Here is a 21,858-nt window from a genome sequence, read left to right as displayed (position 1 = left end):
TGCACTCTTCTCCAAATAGATGGAGGGGAACCCCTTATAGAGATTCTGATAAACTGCACTTGCTGAAATTCACTTGTGGCCTGATACTGATAGAGGAGGACTTTGCTTTCTTATACCAGTGGTTGTCAAACTTCTCCTGGCCCTCCTTTACATCAACATGTGCATGTTGCTCCATAATTTAACATAGTATATGCATAAAAATATTTTGTTTTTTAGTCTGTGTATTTTCTTTCACACATTTATGTATACTCATACTTCAGCATTTTACAAGGAAATAATTTTGTTCAAATTAGAATACTTTTATTGCAATGAATTCAGTACTCAACACAATGTTTATACTTGATGCAATGCATGTGCATGTTCCTGAGCACAAGATTTACTAAAACGAGGAGGAATATTAGCAAAAACAACTCTCATTTCTTTGGTGACATCATATCTTGCAGAATATTTACCCTTCCTACCCACCAGAGCTGAGAAGCCAGTTTCACAAAGATAAGTACAGTGCGCCCTCCCCTTACATGGGGATCCGTTCTGAATCCCTCCACATAAGGGGAAATCCACGTGTGCTGGAGCCCCATTAGAAGTAATGGGACATGCGCCTGCGGCACGTGCCCCATTACTTCTTCTGGGGCATGCAAGGTGCTTTTCCGGTGCAGCTTTCAGTGTATGCTGAAAGCCACGTATGCCGCACCCACCTAAAACACAGGTGCACTGTAGTTGCAAAGAGTATGAACACTTTCATAGTGACTCTCTTTCCTGCCCGGCTAGCAGCTCTGCCAGATCTGGGAAAGGCTGTGGGCAGCAGCAACTACTCCCATTGTGACTGCTGGTGGGAAGGGCCTGCCTTCTGGTTCTGGTGGCTCTGCTTGACAGGTGGTACAGAGAGTCACCTCCCTTTGCCACAGGGCCAGCAGCTTCACAATACCCAGAAAACTCTGTGCTCACCAGGAGAAATGGTTGAGGTGATGACCAACCATTGCTCCAACCATTTCTCCCAAAGAAATGCATCCAAAAAAATGGTTACAGTGACAAGCAACCATTTCTCTAACCATTTCTCCCAAAGCATGCATGTCCATTTGTCCTGAAGTGTGTACACTGGGAGAAATGTTTGGGGCAGTAATCACCAAAGAGGCTAACTGCCTAGTGAAGCCGGGTGCTCTGTACCCACAGCAGCTGGCTTTGGTAAGCAATTGGAGGGGGGAAGTGACCTTTGCTCCAACCCCCTCCAAAACCACCCCCCTTGTCCCTGCCTTCTAACCATACCCTGACCTCCTTATCCTCCCCCACCCCTCTCTCCTTGCAATGTGGTCTGATGCTGAAAGGGACATTAAAATGCAGTCCACATTCCTTCTCTCTCTGGAGAGTGAGCTAATCAGCACCTGAGGTTGGTAACCCGCATTAAGAAAGTGTGATGCCCTCCTGGCTGGTGCACCCACTATTTGAAAGCCTAGGCCAGTGATGGCGAACCCATGGCACACATGCCAGAGGTGGCACTCAGAGCCTCTCTGTGGGCACATGTGCCGTTGCCCCAGCACAAAGTTTGCCAGAGTTTGTTACTGGAAAGCCAGAAGGACACGGCACTTTGCAATAAATAAGTGGGTCTTGGGTTGCAGTTTGGGCCCTCGGCTTCTAAAAGGTTGACCATCACTGGCCTAGGCTCTATGCAGTTCCTTATGGTGGATGATGAGCATGCAAGAAAGAGGCAGGGAAGTTTCCTGGCTGCATAAGCCAGGCTTTCTAATGGGCACCAAGCTCTCAAAAGATGAAATAACAGCTCTGGGTTTTCTTGTACTTCCTAATTGTGTAGCATAGAGTCATTACAACGGATAGAAATATGAAACATGTTAATAAACATCATTCTTGTGACTTGAGAGGAAAAGAAAAGCCATTCCAATTCTGCCAGCCATCACACTTTCCTCCTCCTTGCCATGAAGACACCTCAGCAAGATTTTAAACTCTTTCCCAGCCCACCAGTCTCATTTATATACCCCCTCCACTGCTAAATCCCCCTCTCAATTGCTGGTCCTTCCAACCCTGCCAGCTATCACTCTTTTTCCTTCCTTGCCCCTTCATTACCCTACTTGACAGGTAAGAAAATAAAGAGGGGAAGCAAAGCAGCTTTCTGATACCAAGTGAGGCTTGGAATTCCAGCAAGAAATGGGGAGAGACTGGTCTGTGTAGCCCCAAGCATATATATAAATATATTTTGTTGTCAGGGACACCCTCCTCACCAAGGCTCAGTGATAATTTGTAGTTCTGTGCTGGTTTTAGTTTGACTTCCTCATTGCCATTCAAATGGCCATTAAAAGCTTTCTTTTTAAAAATTCCTTTTGTGATTGACTAGTTGCTGAGGAAGGAGCTTGTTACTAGTCGGTGCTGAGAATTTTTTAAATGAGTAGTTTTTAATTTATCCTTTAAATTGTATTAAATTGTTTTAGTATATTTAATTTCTATTTTATATTTGTGTGTAATTCTCTTTTTCATTCAATATAACAATAATCTGCTTTAAATTCCATTTTTGGAAGAGAGGCAGAATATAGATCCAATAAACCAACAAACATAGAAAATCATTATTTCTCATTTTTGTAAATCTCAAAATTCTTGCACTTTTGACCCTATGATTGTTGACTGCTATCTCCAAAATACTCATTTCAGTTTGAGCAGTTTGTAAGCTAACTTCTCAAAGGTTTTTTAAAAACCCTTTCTCCTCCTAGCCAGTGGGTTAGGTTGGGAGAGCATGAGAGACTACCTGCTACTCTCACAGCTACTTGGAAACCAAGTTCCTTGGCACTACTTAGTCCTAGGCTCAAGGAGCAGAGCTAAACACTCACAAGGCTCTCTGGGTTCAGCATCCCCACTCATGTCTGGCCTCCTCTCCTTTCCTGCCCTCTGGGCTCTGGCTCTGTCATGCATGCACAGTACCAGCTGGAGCCTCCACCATGGAAAAGTCTTCCTTCAGGGCCTGTCTTTTCACATGGTTTTCTGCATCCCTGCTGTCACTGCCATAGTTGCTGCCTGCAGCTTGAGGAAGTGGGTATCTACTGCTTCAACCAACCCAACTTGCAAGGACATTTTTTAGTACCTTCAATCTGGGATTTTCCTGGTTTTCCAGAACAAATGGCAACTCCATCTAGCCATGAACTCTTTTCTTCTGAATGCAGATACAATGTTTCTTGGTTATTAGAATGAAACTACTTGTTTGAGATGAAAGTCTAATAGCTCCTTATAGAGGTAACAGTTCAATTAAGCTTAACTGGACTTTCCTTATGAATAGTCTTATTATTGTGGCATGCCCCTTAATAGCTGAAATACATCAAGATATCTGATGAAGCTGAAAGTTTAGACAAATTGAGTATCCCTTATCCAAAATGCTTGGGACCAGAAGGTTTGGGATTTTGCATTTTTTCAGATTTTAGAATATTTCCATATACATAACGAAATAGTCCTCAAGTTTAAACTGAATTGTCTTAACAGGTTTGCACAGGTAACTTTCCTCCATACTTCTCCCTTTTTTACTAATTTAGTTACTACCTGTAGTGTTATATTATTTCAACATCATTATCCCATATATGGCAAAACACTTTACAGTCAGACCCATCATCAATTTAAACCAGTATGCACCAGGAAATGTTTGCTTGAGTGTAGGAATGACTGATATTGTCACTTTTAGGAAGGCTGATAGATATAGCCAAACCCAAATGTATGTCTGTTCACTGTTTGTTCAGAGGTACTATGCCCAATATGTATGTTTATGACTGTAGCCAAGAATTTTTTGTATAATGTGAATTATAATTTGCTTCATTGGACCTCTACTAATTAAAGAGAAAGAACTCTTTCAGGCCAATATGAATATTGATTAAGTACCCTTCAAAACTGTCTTTTTCTGCACAGAATTTATTTGAATCTGAAATGTTGAAAGTTTGTATCACATTTCACTGGCCTTATTCAAGAAAACAGTTTAACTGGGACCAAATTTTCATTCACAACAACATGTCATTATGTCATGCAGCAGATCTCTCATCCTCTAGCTTTAGAGCCAAGTTCCTTGGTTGCTATCCCTGTGACCTAGAATAACAGCTGTGAGTTGAGAATCATTGAGACTTGTGGTGACATGAAGTTGCTTGCAACCTTTCCCAGATCTTCAGTTGTAGATGGTGTATGATTTTCTTGTGTTTATCCATTTTGAAGTGCAAAATGTCCACAGTTTCATTATATTTATATAGGTGGGGGTCAAGGCATTTGTTTGGAGCATGACTTATAGAATTCTGTTAACATTCAAATTAATATTCTGATAGAACTTGCATCATTATTATGAGGCAAATACAAGTTTTAGGTTATCAACATCTTTAGACGCAGGATACTTCAAAGAATAAATTATAAAAGCAAAGAGAGAAATTTTCTAATAGTACAGCAATCAGAAAGCTATATTGCTTTTTGAATATTTAATACATTTTTCTTTTATATGTTGCTTGGTGTAAAAACATGCATTATATCCTACTGTGTTCATTCTAGCAATGAGAGCTCAAAATTGCACTGTAATTCCTATGTTTCTTTTATGCCCTTCGGCAACTGCTTAACTATTACACTGTGTACTGTTTACAGTTTGTTGAATGATACTAAAGAAAGTGCTCTCTCTTGTGGTGGAGATTATGTGGGTGGAAGATGAGGATTATTTTCTTAATTGCCTGTTTATTTTACCCTGCTGCCTGCCCTAAAATCTAGTGAGGTTCATTGAATATTACAAAGCTTGCTTTATCTGTATTTATTCCCTTTTCCTGAGTTGTTGTTTAATGAGTTTTAGGTTTTTATCTTGAAGTGTTCTGAGCATTCCTGAAATTACATAGATGGATCTGTGTTATGTATGTAGAACTTGCACCTAAAGAATTTGGTTTGCACTTAAAATTATATTTTACATATACGCATGTTTTATTGTCATGAATAAGGATAATGTGTCGAACAAGAGATTAGGGTTTCTGATACAGTCCTTCAAAGTTGTAAGCAAATTCTACTGGAGGTTTATTTGCATTCATTTTTATAGCAAATATTCTTAGTAAAGATGAAATAATACTTCCATTCCAATTACTCTGAATCACTTCTGAAATACTATGCCCAAAACTTAATATGAGATTTTAAAAGAAGTGCCTCGCCTGTTTGCAGTCTCTGTGTAGCTCCAGGTACTTTAAAGACGTACCTTGACATATGAAGAATTTATAGTACTGTATTTCTTTTATTAACAGAAACAAACTGAAAGATCAGCTTGCCTTTATTCTCATATTTTCATTTCTAAAAAGCACTTTATCTGAAATCAATAAGATTAAATATTTGTATTCTATTAAGATTTCTTTTGAGATCTCGTGTGGTGTAGTGGCTAGAGTGTTGGGCTATGACTCTCGAGACCAGGTTTGAATCTTGGCTTGGTCATGGCAACCCAGTAGGTGACCTTAGGCAAGTTACACTCTCTCAACCTCAGAGGAAGACAAAGCCAAAGCTCTGAACAGATTGCCAAGAAAACCCTGTGACATGTTTTCCTTAGGGTTGCTGTAAGTCAGAAATGACCTAAAGGCACACAGCAACAACAAATTTTCTTACATGTTGATTGCCTTTGAAACAGTTACAATTTTGAGAAGCACTAAGTTTTTGTTTACTACTACTTGAAGTAAAAATAAACAGAAAGGGGTGGAGTATAAAATAGTAATAATACAATCTTGATATATCACAGGGGTATCTATTTGCTTGGTATTTATCCCATCTAGGATTCTTTGTCTTTGAAGTATATTTTAGAATGTATGTCCTGTACTCCTTAATCCATGCTTATCTCTCTAGGCTGCTTGGTAGACCACATTTGAGCACTGCACCAACCATGTGGCACAGCCAAGTAGATTGTGCAGCTGTGATGTGTAACATGGTTGCAATAATGTAAAACCTTTTGTGCATTTGGGCTGTGTCAATAAAACTTTCCTGGAATAGAAACAAATCCCAAAGTAAAGGTGTTCTCCTCAGTGGCATTAGCATTGGGGGGAGGATTCCACTTACAGTTAGTGCATGTTGGTACTTACACGCACTTGCTGTGTGCCTATTAAATCAATGTGTTAGGTTTCTTGGGTTTTGTTGTTGTTGTTGTTGTTGTTGTTTTAGTGTTAAGTGTCCAAAATGATCTAGTGCAGTAATGCATTCTTTGCATCTTTTTATGGCTTATTGGGGGGGGGGGGAGGGGGAAGAAATATTTGTCTAATTTTGTACTCTGGAATTAATGATGATAAAAAAAAATAAAACAAGTTACTCTGGATTAGCTGCCCTGATTTAGTCTGGAATAGTAAGTTTCCGTGTGGCTATCCCAAAGTATTTTCATGTCCGTTCTGAATATATAAGGAATAAGGCTCTGAGTCATACCAAGAAGGGGTTCTGCTCTCCCCTGCTGAAGAGGCCTGTTGTTCTGTGGGGGTGAGGCACTTTGAGTCATCTCATATGGTTTGTCCTGGCATGAGTTTCCTGGCTATAAATTGGGTTGGCCAACTAGAGGAAGAAGAAGAAGCCTTAAAGAGTTATCCAAGTTTTAATAGTAGCTACTGGAGCAATGGGATGCTAGTAACACGATGCAAATCTAATTTCACGTGTCACATGTTTTGAACCTTCAAAGCTTTGAATTGGCCCTTTTACCTTATATAGGTCAATGTTCTATGCAATTTACAGGGGAAATGACTGATCTTTTAAAAATTTTATTAAGTTGCTTTTGTTAGTGGTGAGTAAATATAGAAGAGAAGTGGACAAAATGAACAGATATGTTCCATTAATAATCGGGCACTGCCTTTCAAAATCAATCAGTAAGCAAAGACATATCGGTCTGTCATCTGCCCATATATATATAAAATCAAGAAGCAGATACTCAGATTAAAATCCATGCTATATGAAGAAAATGGCTGTGTTTATTTCCTTTGACAGGCAGAAAACAGCATCATTTGTGGCTTTTACTTAAAGCTGTAATTTTTTCCCTCCTGTTCAAATGAATTGAAAAAGGCATGGTAACATTTCAGATACTTGGGTTTAAATAATGAAGTGAAAGCTGGGTGCTTTGGAGTTGAGAGGCACAAATAGGTGCAAGTGTGTGTGTAAGCATACATGTGTGTGTGTGTGTGTATGTTTCAGTGGACTTTCTAGTGTGCTAGAACTTGTCCTGAATATGTGTGTCTGTGTGAGATGAGGGAGTTTCCTGCTTTAAAGCCCTGGCAGTCAGGCTGGGCGTTCCCATTTTGTACTCACTGCTTTCCCCCTCCCAATGAGTGTCCTTTGTGTAACCCCAACTAATTCAGAAATCTCTCTGCTGTAGTGGGGACGGCCCTGTCATGTGACGGAGGCAACTAGTTGCAGCCGGTGATTGGGCAAGGGCTAATTGGCGGCCCTGTATAAGTACTCCCTGCCTTGGAGTCAGTAGAAGCTTTACTCACTCCCCTTGCTTCCTTCCATGTAGGCTGTAATAATGCTCTGAGACCAGGCGGTGATTCAGCAACATGTGATGAAGTTTAGCACTACTGTTGCTGCTGCTGCTGGTGTGGGCTTGACTAAGCCAAGTGATAGACAATAAAACCAGCTGCAGCCAATTTGGATTAATGAGCGTCTCCTAGGAGTTGGGTAACTGTCACTTTAAGATTGTTTACCCATTTCCAAAGGCTGCAGTTCCGAATCTTTGACAGGAGCTTGTTTGAGCTGATTTTCCTTTCTCATAACTTTGTGTTGCTTGTGTTTTTTATAATCATAGGAATGAAGTGCCGGTGACACTTTCCTCTGGAAAAGGACTGTGGGAGGGAACCCTTTCATCTTGCCTTCCGACAAAAGCATTCTGTAATCCCACTTGTGGAGCTGTGGTGGTGGTGAAGGATTTTGTGTTGTTCAGGGAAGTTGTAAAGTGGATCACCAGGAAGTACTGTTTACTTGGGATCGGTAAGTGCAAAGTGGTGTTGCATCTTTTCTGCTACAGACCTTTTTGGTTTGCTTGTTTTTTTCTTTCTGGAAATACATGTGTATTTGTATTAAGAATTATTCCTAAATTTATAGATGCCTCCAAAAGTGACTAACAATGTGGAGAATAATAATTTAATCTCTCTCTATTAAACTAAGAATGTTTCAGCTGTTAGAGAGGCATGAAATTACAGGGAGAAAAACAAAATTATTTAGAAATACTTTTTTTTTAGAAGAAACACATTTTTACCATTTTTTCCTGTCCCATTTATTAGTGGCAAATGGAGTGATGTTTGTTTTTTGTGTTTTTTCAAATGAAGAGTTATTTCCTAATGCATGGATTAATTTGTAGTTAGTCCTTTTTGGAGGGACAAATGTACTCCTTGCAAAAATGTTATTTCTTGTATGTACTAACTATTGCCATTACATTTACTGCTAAGAGCACATTTCCAAAACTTTAAATGTCATTGTATCATGTAATGTAAAGTGGGTGCTGGGGATGAATTTTCACTATTAGTTGGTACTGGGCACACTTCATCCACACAAGAATTGTTATCTGTAATTCATGTTTTTTAAAAATGGAACTATTTGAATACATTAAATCTATTTGATTAACATAATCTGGAAAAATAAAAGAAATTTTCATAAAAACCTGAAAAAGTACTTTTTAATATGCTTCTCTGTACGATAGAACTGTCATGAGCTTACAGAGGGGTTTTTTGTCTTTATTAGTCATACTTCCTTCCATTAGCTTGTTTTCAGATTCTCCTTTTGAATATGTTGCATTGAAATGAATTGAGGAAACAATTAGTCAATGAAGCTAAGTATGCCTTGGATCAGAGAGAAAATTCCAATGAATTTCTCTTTAGTAATATTTTTTATTTTCACTTTAATTTTGTGTTTGAAGACAATGGAATAATTGCTGCTGTACCATGGGAAAAGACAGATAAGATAATTCACGTCTCTGAACAAGTTTTTCCTTCAACCCCCAACCACATGGTTACTATGCTTTTATTTCCGATTGGTTGTTTTAGTGGTGTTTAAGACTGATTGTAGAAAGCAGTGAAAGTCAACTTCTGTTCTGTGGTTTCTCTTAACAACTTTCAAAATGGTTCTTCTCCATTGAGAATGTGCTTTCAGTAAAAATTAAAGAGTGCTATGTAAATAAAACTGTTGTAAAAATTAGCAGGAAATGCTGTGTAAAAGGAGTAATAAAAGAATAGTCTTTCAGATAAGCATATATTTTTAACAGCTCCATTCCCTTCAGGAAGAATGTCAGTTCCACTTTGACAATCATTTTTGTTCTAGTTAAGGTGTGTCCAGTGAACACCTGGGAAAAGGCTACATGATAATCATAAGCAAACTGTTGGGGAGGATTTATAGTGTCTCTGCCATAAGTAGTTTTCACTTAGCAATAAAAGAAACAAAGGTAATTTTTTCCTATGTCTAGTGTTAACTTTCAGAAATTCTTGCTTCCAGCTGGCAAGGCAGCTCATAGCTTAATAAATGTGTCCTATGATCTTGTTCTGAAAAGTAAGGAAAGAGGGGAATAGGAATATCGTAGCGTCTGTATGAGGTATTGATTTATTTTAGCATGAGCTTTAGTGTGTTTGTATCCATTTCTTCAGATGCACTGGTAGATCACAATTTCTAAGCCACAGGTATTTAAACACAACTACACAGTTTTTTTTGGGGGGGGGGGAATCATAATGCCATTTTTCAAATACTATTGAAATTGAGGATTTAATTAAATGTTCTGCTGAAATTATATTCACTGATCCCAATTTTTAGGGGCTTACATTACTATAAAGACTCATCACATTCTACTTCATGCTCTTTATAGCTGAACATGATAAACACTTAAGGCATAATTAATTAAAACCACTGTTTATTAATTTTGCTAGTGAGGAGAGTTTATGAAAGTTATGAGTGGTGTGGAGGATCAGAATTAAAATGTCTTCAGCAAGTATATGTGCTTCATGCTGAATTGCATTGGTAGCAATTTTGAACTTGATCAAATATAATAAATGGGGTGTATTCTCGTATACTTCACCTGTACCTGAGCACAGTTGTCCCTTTAGTAAGAGGTAACTTCAAGTGAGCTAGCTCTTAACAAGGATAATATAGTATCCATTAACTCAAACTTTAGGCATACCAGCTCAGATTTATGAGGTGGATAAGAAGACACTGTAATCTCTGGAATTTTCTTAAAATACCTGTGTAGATTAGATCCCTGTCCTTTGTAATAATTGTGATTAACCTGTAATATTTAATTATTTAACAGTCATTTAACATACATCAAGTGGACAGTATCTGGAAAGGGTGTCACTAGTCAGTATTTCTTGTCATGTCTGTAATTGCTCAATTTATGTGTTCAGTTTTTTGCCTCAAATCCACAGTATGGGAGCAGAAGATGATTATGTGAACCAGGCCTGATCAATCCAATTTAGTGTCTCTGTCTCTGTAGTATTTTTAAACCCTTTCTTTTTAAAACTTTTCTCATTATTAGGAATACATAACACACTCCTTTCTACTATCTTAAATGTGTTTGTGTGAATGTTTAAAGTGTAGTAAAGTGAGTAAATTTTCTGCAGTTCTTATTGAAGTTCTCATTGTCAGTAATTGTGGTGACTTTTTTTTTTAACCAAGGTCTTTGTCATGAGAATCTTCCTCTTAATTTATTATTACTTGGTTGTTATTAGATTTGAAAGGGACTCCTTAGAAACTCAAGACCTTACTGGAGTTTATATATTTATATGCACGTGGTTGAAATAACAAGTGTTTGCCCTTAGAGACAATGTTTAAAATACCACTTTGTATTTTTTTTTACTTCCATTGGATCAGGGTTCAAATCTCTGCTTGAGCATAAAAACCCACTGAGTGACCTCAGGCAAGTTACACACTCTTAGTCCAAGAGGATAGCAATGGCAAACTCCCTCTAAAGAAATTTGGCAAGAAAACTCTATGATAGGTCTGCCTTTGTGTCATCATAAATAAAAAAAATTACTTAGAGGCATACAGCAAACAACAAATTTTATAATAAACATACACAAGCATCCATGCACACTCTTTTAAGTTGTTTTGCACTACAAAGTTTTTTAAATGAAAACAAAAAAGAAATAGCTACTAAAATTTAAGCAGTAAGTGCTTATAGCTTGCACATACCCACCTGTTTAGTTTGTAGAAATATAATGCAAGGACAGTCTAGTTGATCAGTTGACTTTAGCTATACTAGGATAGGCAGTAGTTGTCTTATCAGCAGGCAAAGAAATCTCTTTTAGCAGTCAAAGAAGGGATGATGAAATGGTTCTCTGGGTTAATAGCAGTCCACCCTGATCTTCTTCTTCACTTATGCCTTAATTGACAAGAGGAATTATTTTTATGTTTTTAAAAAATATTATTAGCTACTTGCTTTTACCTATTATTATTGTTCATAACACTTTTTGGTTCCTTAGTTTCTCATCCTCCCATCTTTTAACCTTGAGTAGAATAAGTTGGTTTCAGTGTCACCATACCAACACTGTTGTCCTATTTTCACATGGAACTCCTTTTCTTTTCTTCTTGTTTTTTAACCATGTCATACAAAGCCTGTGGAGCATCACATCCAGAAGGGCTTAAAACGCTGTGAATGCATTCATGCTGTATGGTATTGTGGCATCATACAAAGCAGGGAAAGCAAGCCATTAAAATGGCTACAGGTATGCTTACTCTGCAGGCAACAGCCTACTCCTGTTCAAGAAATTTCCCATTAGAAGTATATCCACTGTTACATTATGCACATCTAGGTGGGTGATTGGAATGCTAAGCAGCTACTGTGAACTGGCTGACATTTCCAGATTTCAAAGTAAGGTGAATACTATTCTTTTACCTTCCCCTTTTAATAGCTGAGTAGATAGTATTTGTGTTTCTAAAGCTGTTTGGGGTTACTCTTTGAAAGGGAATAAATATGTGGAAGTATTTGTAGATGTCAGTGTTTCTCATGTCTGCTTAAATCCTAAAAGCTATGGAGTTCCCAGAAATTAAATATTTCTAATACAGATATAGTTATGCCATTTTAGGGCATAAGGATTGTTCTCAAGAACCTGAATGGTCCACGTAGTTGGAAAGAGGGTAATGACTACCATCAATAGAATGTGAGGCTGCAACCTTTTGTACTTTATTTGTGGGTAAATTATTTATAAATTCCAATCTGTTGGATAGGATTTACTTCAAAGTAACCATGCATTGGATAGGTACAAACTGAACATCCATTGATATAACTACACAGAGAATTATTGAAATCGAGTTGTCTGTTAAACACAAAGCCATACAGCTGAAGATTGTAATCCTAAACATGCATACTTAGAAGTTCTATCCATTTGCTGTCCTATGCTTGCCCTCAAATACAGGATTTTTAAGGTGTAATTTTACATTTTTACAAGTAATTCAAATAATCCTCAACAGTGTTAGAGTGGAGTTTTCCATGTGGCCTCTTTGTGCTGCAGCTGTAGGAACCATTAGCTCCACTTCCATTTTTCTGGCATTAACAAGCCAAACACAGGTAATATTGTGTGCAAGGCTAAGCTTGATTTAACTGTAACTTGATATAATTTGGGCACATTGACTATATTGTTTGTATTTACTTTCTAGTCAATAGGACCTTAACTAATTTGTGGAAATATTTTCTATTATGTGATTACATTTGCACACGACAAATGGGTCATTGCATGCATTATTTTACCTCTCATTTAGATATGAACATTTTATGTTGTGGGTTTTGAGGCTACATCAGGACAGAAGAAGGAGAGGCAGGGTGAAGATATTCTTTAGAATGAAGAGGTGGGTTCTGAGGCAGAAAAATCATTTCTTAGGGGTCCTTTAGCCAGCATAACCAATGAAGAGAGATTCTCCAAGTTTCAGTTCAACATCATCTGTACAAGTGCTTTTCAGACTATCTGATACAGAAGACCATCAAATAGCTTTTCCATTGTGCCTATTGACCACTGCTGTTTTTTCCCCTTTCCTTGACTCTCATCAGGGACTAGCAGCCTGTGACTTAGGGACCAGCACTGGTCCAAGGACCACCACTTTGAGTAGCAATGATCTATAGGGCCATCTGATTTCTACCGCTGCATCATATTGTCTGTGCCAATCCTTCTTTGAAGTGTCTTTTTAAATACAGAAAGCAGGGTATAAATTGATAACATAAAATAATAATGGCACATTGAATTATTATTATTATTATTAACCTTTATTTATAAAGCGCTGTAAATTTACACAGTGCTGTACATGCAATCTTTTTAATTGGACAGTTCCCTGCCCTCAGGCTTACAATCTAGAAAGACACGACACAAAAGGAGAAGGGAGTGGTGGTGGGGAAGGGGCCTTTCTAGTAGGATAATACATATAATACATAGTTCATCACAGATTGATATGGTATTGCAATACAAAACATGTTAAAGGTTCAGCTTTAAATCAGTCCAGTTATATGCCCCAGGGGCATTGGCCACTTAGGAAATTACTTTTACCAGTCATAGGATCAGCACAACCCTTCCACATGCCAACTCAAACATACCGTATATACTCATCGTATAAGTCTAAAACTTTATGTCCCAAAATTGACCCCCAAATCCCTGGTTGACTTGTTTTATGGGTCAGAATAGTAATGTGATAGCAGCTCTTTCATATTTCCCCATGTGGTAGAGACAAAGTTTCTTTTTCTCTTGAGCCAAGCAGAAAGGGTCCCGAGTTTAATTGCTGTTAAACAAACAGGGTCCCTCTTCTGCCCATGCTAGCCTCCGCTGTCTGGGTGAAGGCTGAAACCAAAGTTGAAATGCTGAAGCAAAAAGCCTCAATTAGAGCCTCTCTTGCTGCACTCACACATACACATACTGAAAGAGCCTCCAAGTTTTATCCTCAACTTACCCATGGGTCATGGTAAAATCCATAATTTTGGCCCCAAAACCTGTCCTCGACTTATTCATGAGGTTGACTTATCAATGAGTATATATGGTAGTTCCCACTGAAAGCAGACAGGTTTACTTCTAAAGGGATTGTACCTTTAGTCTTCAGACTTAACACACTTACCAGGAAGTAAGCCCTATTGAACTCAGTACTAACTCAGGGTGTTAAAATAACTGGAGTGCTCATATTTTGCTGCAAATGAAAAAAGAATTCCAAGGTCATGTTTCTTTTAATGTATGTGTAATTGGCTGTCCTTTAAATTTTATTATCTTGTCTGTGATAGGAAATAGCATGGTAATTCACACTGTTTTTGTGATCTCTTGCATTTTGTACACTGACAGTTTACTGTGTATTCTTAATGACTGACTGAGTAGCCCTAGGCAAGTGCTAGTCACATTCGAAGTTTGACAAGTAAGTTATGTTGCCTTTAATTACTTCTAGTTTTAATGTCACTTTTATCTTTCCCATCCCCCACTGCCAGAGGCCATAGAAATAGCCAGAATTTCAATTATTTCATCATAAATCATCGTATTTATTTGTATCCTGCTTTCTTTGAAAATGTGGGACTCAAAGCAGCTTACAATTTAAAACAACAATATAGTTAAAAACATACAAATAATGGGCATTAAAATAGAATTAAACTATTCACAGTATTAAAGCAATTCAAACCTTAAGTTAAAAGAATAAAGTGCAATTTAAAAATATAAGCAGCTGTTAAAAATAATTCAGTTTAAAACAATACAGCACCTCAACCCCGTTCTTTAAAAACTTTATTTAAAAGCGTGATGAAATAAAAAGATTTTAGCCTGACGATGGAAGAACAACAAGGAGGGGGCCGTTCTGGCTTCTCTGGGAAGGGAGCTTGAGAGAAGGCCTTCACTTGCATCCCCACCAACTAACTATGTTGATATTACATATATACAGTTTTGCTTTTTAAAATAATTGGAATTGTGAAGGAGTGAGAACAATCTGATTACTGTTAATGTCTGTGATAGCTACTTGAAGTCCTGCAGTTGTCTTGAACTACAACTCCCATCATACCTGACCATTGACCATGCGTGACACAGAAGTCAATTCCCAGATTTTTTTTAAAAAAAGACTTCTGATCAACATGAAAATGGCTTGGGGTGTGTGTGCAAAACTGGCAAAAAAAATGCTATACTTTCTAGGTGGAAACATTTTGAGACCAAAATAATTTGGAACCTGAGAGGCTGTAGGGGCTTCACAAGGCCCATAGGCTGCACTCCCTGCCCTACTTTAAAGAGTAGTGTAAACACTCCTGTCCAAAGGAGTTTGTAGTACACATTTTGCCACTGAGGGGACTGGTATTCATCAATAGGGAGGCAAAGATGATAAAACAGGGAGAGAGGGAGAAATGGGATAGAAAAGAGTAACAAACAAAGAATGTGAGCAAATGTATATTTGCTTGGTGTTGACTTTAGTTGGGGTTGAGACTTAAAGTGTAAGGCTTTGCAGGCAATTGAGTTCTAAGAAGAAGTTTGAAAGGGTGCTTCAAACATGGGAACAGCAAGGAGAAATAGTTGAATGTTTTCATTTTTTTCATTTCATTTTATTTTAATTCTCTCCATGTCCACTTTTATTTTGAATCCAAGCTGTTTTTCTCCTAGGAATGGCCAGTGTATGAGTGTGTTCTGAGCTTTCAGGTTTTCTGAATGCTCTGAAAGGCTCATAAGTAGCCTTTCAGGTTTCTTCCTTGATTTTCATCCAAAATTATCCATCCACACTGGGTTTTTTTTGGGGGGGTGGGGGGTGGGGAGGGGATCTGTATTACTCTCCTATATAAAAATGCTTCTTAAACAGCAAGAGATAGAAATTGGACGACTGTACAGATGCTGCTTCTAAATATATTTGTATTCTTTTTTTTTTAATGGTGAGGACAGTTTGCCTTGGGGTGGCAGGGTGTTCTTAGTCATGCCAGATCGACACACTGAGCATGTGGCCCTGAGTTTCATTCCTAGACCACTTTACTCCTCAACATTCACTAGGGTATAGACCACCATCTGCTGGAAGCAGAACAGAGACCAAAAATACCATTGACAGGTGTCTGCAGAACTAATTGACAATGCAAACAAGAAAGAACCAATTTAGCAGAGAGGGCAGATTTCTTCCCACTTGTCTGCATGGGTGAGAAATTCCTTCCTGACCCATGATATAGTGATCAGTCACACATATTATTAACCCAGCTGGCACATTTCCACCAAAAACTTTGCCCATGTAAATCCCCCCCCCAAAAAAAAAGTACAGACAGTAACAAAATGCAGACTATGCTTCTTTCACATCATGTTTCACTCTAAGAATTGACTCAAATATATTGCCTTTACAGTGGTATATGTGGGGGCTGCTTGTTTTCAGAATGTCCCTAAAAGACTACCTCTACATGTGGGGAGAATAAGCATGTCAAAAGAGGATTACACCACATGTATGTTTGTACATTCCATTTGACCCTTAAACCCTCCTCCCTCTTCAATGTTTGTGCTTATAGGGCTGTCTGCTTGTAATTTCCACACCTTTCAATAATTCCGTTTTTCACATAACAATCCCTTTTGTGTCTTTTTTTCTTAATGGGTAATGTAACAATATTAATGTATGTTTCTATTAGAAATACCTAGGCAGCTAACCATGTAATAATGAATCTATAGCTTCTTGAGGGTGTAATTAGAACATAATGAATTTTGACACTATACCATTTAAAGCCATTTCCCTTCCATTTAAATTTCATTGGCTGCACAAAACATCTCTGTGACTGTTTAGGTCAGTGGTTCTCAACCTTTGGTCCTCTAGATATTTTGGACTTCAGCTCCCAGGACCCATTGCCATTGGGCATGCTGGCTTTAGCTTCTGGTAGCTGAAGTCCAAAACATCTGGAGGACCAGAGATTGAGAACCACTGGTTTAGGTGATATATAGGTCTCTTGATTCCTCTCCATTTCTGTCTGTATCTTTGGCAAAATCTCTGAAGTGATTACACGTTGAACAGGCACTGTAAAATGAGTCAGTTCCTGTTCTTTTGGCTGGGGCTTCCTTGGGAGTTCTCAAAAACAGTATTTCAGAATGTGGATGTGGTCAGCCTAGTCACTTTCAAAGCATCTTAAAGGAAACCGGCATCAACTGTGAAAAGTGAACTTTGTAACAGTACTGATATAATCCAGAACTCTATAATCACAAGGTGCACTGCCATCTGAGTTAAACCTTTCACAGTACATCATAATCACTTCTTTCCCAAACCAAACCACATTAGAGGGGATGACACAAATAGGTAAGAATACCGATGTAATTAGATGACAAATATAGATTCTACTGGAAAATGTTGTTGCAATTTACAGTTAATAATTATATTTAATTTGCAGAGTTTTTTGTGCAGAATTTAGATTTAATAAAAAAAATCCTATAATAATTTGGTTTCATGTTCACATGCTTCTCCAGTTTTTTTATGAACAAGATGTTACGTAATACCTCCTTGGAACATTTAGATGCTGCTAGGGGTGTCTTCGAAGACTAGTGGTGTAATGGCTTGAGTGCTGACTAGCACTCAGGGAGACTAGGGCTCAAATTGCTGTTCAGTCATTGAAACTCCTTGGGTGACATTGGGCAAATCATACTCTTTCAGGCCAAAAGGAAGGCAATGGCAAGCCTCCTCTGAGTAAGTCATTCCAAGAAAAACCCAGATAGGGTTTCTGTAACTTAGAGCTGACTTGAAGGCACATACAGTAATATGATTTCTCATGCTTTAAAAATCATTACAACCCAGGATGTACCAACTGTAACTTCTTTTCTGCTTACATTGTACTTTCAAAAATTACCATCCCATTTCATTTATTTCTGTTTTTATTTATTGCCATGCCTGTCCTGTAATCTTCTGACTAGGCAAAAGATAAAAAAAGGAAAAGATTCTTTGGACTGTTCTGCGTTGCTCTCCCCACTCTGTTGCTGAACCTACATCTGCCTTTTTGCAGTTCATGTTCTTTCTGCAAAAGCACACAGGAGCTCATTCCACATTTCATGAGGTCAGTGGTCTGTGATTATGTCTCCCATTTTGTGAAATCACTGTCTCATAACTCTGTATCCCAAACTATACAATTGTGGAAAGAAGACCCATAGGTCAGTAGCAGTTCACATGGTTTATAAAGAAAATGTTGTAGGTTTAACCCCTGACATCCCCAGCTAGAGGTGAAAACTTGGGGAGCTTTTGCCAGCCAGTGTAGACAATCAGTACAAAGCTACATGAACTAATGAGGTATAAGGAACCTTCCTATGTTCTTGTCAGCACTAATTTATAGCCAATATATAATCTCTGATACAATGATTTGTTTAAAGATGGATGTTTCCTCCAGTCCAGAGGGGCAGTTTTGTTGCTTTGCTGTTTGCTTGTTGGGAAAAACAATTTTTGGTGTTTTCTTTATATTAAATAACTTGTTCCTTGAGTTCTTCTGCTTTCCCACCTCTGCCACCTCTACAGTTGCTATACAATTGTAACTTGGTTCTGCTTCCATCTGGATAAAAAAGCACCACAGGATTTCTGTGCTTGTGTTCAGTTGCTCCTGTGGTCTTAAAGAGTTCTGTGATAATGTAAAGGAAGCAGAAGAAGTGTTATGTAAGCAGTGAGAAGGAAGTGGTTTTGTTGTGCTGTCCTTGCCACAATATCTCTGCCCACCTGCCATTCTTGTTCTTTCTGTCAGGATCAGTTGGTAAAAGGAAGAAGGTCCTGAGAGTGAGGATGTAAGTTTCCCTCTTAAACCTCCTGCCCTTTTACATTGTCGCTGGGTTGCTTTTCAAAGCCAAGGTTGGCTTTTATGATATTTACACCTTTTTGAAGATGTATTTTTAGCCTTTGGCTAGTGGCATTCTCTGGCCCTTGGAAAGGAAGAAGGAGGGTCTGTACACCGTACATTTACATGTAAAAGTAAATGATTTAATTGGATGTCAAAACATACTGCAACTGTACAAATATATTGTTACAAGAATGTAAACAAATGCAGATTACTCATGCAGAAATAAAACTTGCTAAGCAGATGGCAGGAAGTAGTTTTGATGGCAAAGTACTTTTCTTTGGAAAGTGAAATCATAGACCTGCCAGTGGAAAGTATTGCTTGAGTTTATTGAAGAAGACTTGTTAAAATACAAATGCAGGTGTCAACACCAATGACCAAGACTAGATTCCTCAAAACAAGTTTTCATTTGCCCTTTCTGGGCTAGCTGTAGTGCTTAGCATTCCAAAAGAACCCTTTTAATTGCAGCATGAGAAAGAAGTACAGAGTTTGATATTTTCGAGTGTCTCCTTCACTGTTTAGCTTTAGAATGATTTTTTTTTCAGAACAGCACAGTAGCTCCCAAACTGTTCATAGCCATACCCAGGCAGAGGGAAAGATACCTGCAGTATATACCATCACTTTATTCTCATCAGTAGAGATCTAGAGTTGCAACTTCCAAAACCTCCACCCTGCCCTAACAATGAAACAATGAAAAATAGGCAGAAGATGTTTTTATGCCTGCTTTTTATTGGCTATCCTTACGAGAGGTTAAATCAGTGCCCCATTTCAAAGATATTTGTGTGTTTGAACTGTTTGCAGGGATTTTTTGTGCTCAATTGCCAAAGAGAGAATGAGAAGGCAAAGTAAGTTTAAAAGAAGTCCCAGTTTTTAAAAAGCTTGATAGCTCTGTAAATGAGGCAATTTAGGTCTTTATTTACTAAAAATCTACAATATCTAAAGTTCTTTGATTCCCATGATTTTCTCTGTGGGTTGCAATAGCCCAGTCTTCTGTGACCTGCTACTGCTGTATGAAATGCTCCATGTTTCTGCTGATCAGTATGTGGTTCTTAGCACAGGACTTGAGGTAGAGAAAATGGTGTTTCCAAACCATGATTGTAACCTTTCCCATTCCTGTCCATGTGTTACTGATGACTGGAGGAAACTTTGAAATTAAACCAACTCCATCCTTCATGAATCAATGTTTTATTCATCTGTCCCTTTTCTTTGTATGTTGTCAAACTTAGCACAGATAAATTTAAAAACATAAAAATAAAGTGCAACAGTGACAATAAAGCAGCACATGATAAAACCAACAGCAAGGATGAAAACAATGTAGCACATAGTAAAACTAAAACCAGCAGCAAAGATAAAACATTGAGAAGATACAAGAACAGTAGAATAATGCTTCAGATTCCTAGAATAATTTGTAAAATCTCCATTTGGTGTAAAAAAGACTTTAACACCAGGCGAGCCTCCCTGAAAAGGCTTTAGACAGGCAAGGTGCCTTTGAAAGAATTCTCCATCTAGGAGCCAACTGTTTTGCCTCATTTAGTAAGGTGTCAAGATTAAGGCCTTAGATATAGACTTTACAACCTGGATAAGTAAATGTGGGAGGAGCCATCCCTTATGGTAACTTATGCCCCAAGCCATACCTATTGACTTACAGAGATCCCATGAATTTAACAGGGTTTTCTTTTCTTGGGACTGATATCATGGTTCTGACATTGTGTGTGTGTGTGGCCTGTCTACTTATGAACATCCCCAGAGATAGTTTGTCAGTTCTTTCCTCTTTTCTTTTGAAACATAGCAGTCATCTATCCAAGTACTAAGAAGGGTTGATTCCAGTTAGCTTCCAAGAACAGACAGGTTCTGGTGCCTTTCAGGATTTAGGTCTGGTGGTCAGCATAGATGAGAAAAAGTGCTGTTAATTTCCATCAAATCAGCTTTGTTTTATAGATATGTAATATATTCAGACAGCCCCATAGTTGTTTTGGGGTGGAGGCATTAAGACGTGAGGCTCCCCAGAGCAAGCGACGTTTGGCATATCAACACCAAATCCATCTCCTTCAAATGAAGAATAATGAACAGCATACTAACAGTTTTCCCTCATCTGTTTTAACTTGAGTACTCAATAGATGATAAAAGCACCAGTGATTGGTAATCAAATGAGGAGGAAGACTAGAGAGGAGTGAAATTCCCATTGACTACAATCACACACACCAACTACTGGACTTCAAGTCTGTGTGAAGGTTGTACCAAACACCTGGCAGACCACATCTGAGAGAGTTACACCTTGATTTTAGTTACACCTAAAAAGTCACTCCCCTCATCCACAACCAAATTCTAACTAAGAGAGATTTATTTTTTATTTGACTGGCATTTAGCATTAGCACCAACAGATCAGAGGGCAAGCTGATGGCCCTTTAGTTGGGGTGAAGGAACCAGAAAAGGGTTCAGCTATAAAGTTTACTTGGTCCTTTTCTCAACCGGACTGTTAGCCATCCAAAAGCCATATTTCCTCCTGACTAGACTAACACAGCTGTCCTCCCACCCCAGACATATAACAAACTACCAGTAAAACAGCAGAGTCTCTCTTCTTGTACAGAAAACAGCATTCCACAGTTAAAACAACAATTGGTTAATTAGATTAAAACCCAAAACATCCCAAGTACCTTTCTACAATATCTTCCTTTCTCAAGGGCTGAGAGATCTCCCAGGTGGGACTCAAGACTGGAAGTGATTCAGCAATCTCACTTACTTCCCTCAGAGTGGAATAAGATTGCCCTTAACCACATGAAACTACCCAAGGGGCATTTCTGTCTCCTTCTTAGCTGATGCCACCACCACTTATTGACACACATATGTGCTCATGCATCTGTACACACATCATCATCATCATACCATTCCTTCATCCTAAACTGGCTAATTTCACCACCATTTTAAATCTTGTTTTGGTCCTCAAAACCCTGTCTTTCTGTTATCTACTCTTCCTTCTCCTAACTCAATAGGCTTGCTGAAGTTATATTCTGTCTTCCATATTGTCTCTTGTCTTTCTAAAACACTGTTTCTGCCATTTCTGAAATTGTACTTAACAGGGTCACTTATGAAATTTTCATTGCTAGTCCCAAAGGTCACTCTTTGCTAAATTTGGACCATTTATTGACCTTGCCTCTTTGATGCCCTGAACTGGGTCA

General features: G+C 38.2%; 1 long non-coding RNA gene across 3 annotated transcripts in view; it reads left to right on the top strand.

Moving 5' to 3' along the window:
• The window catches only part of LOC149319527 (uncharacterized), an 81,344-nt gene that overhangs the window by 51,170 nt on the left and 8,316 nt on the right, over positions 1-21,858 (top strand). For all 3 annotated transcript variants that reach the window (XR_016279873.1, XR_016279875.1, XR_016279876.1), the window contains one exon: positions 7,754-7,935. This is a non-coding gene — a long non-coding RNA (uncharacterized LOC149319527). The remainder of the gene's footprint in view (positions 1-7,753; positions 7,936-21,858) is intronic.

Source organism: Sceloporus occidentalis, unplaced genomic scaffold (assembly GCF_023333645.1).
Source record: "Sceloporus occidentalis isolate IW3139 unplaced genomic scaffold, rSceOcc1.0.p SCAF_2, whole genome shotgun sequence".
Classification (NCBI taxonomy): Eukaryota; Metazoa; Chordata; class Lepidosauria; order Squamata; family Phrynosomatidae; genus Sceloporus; species Sceloporus occidentalis.
The sequence above is the reverse complement of the archived record's forward strand: the minus strand, read 5'-3'. Positions and strand labels throughout refer to the sequence as shown.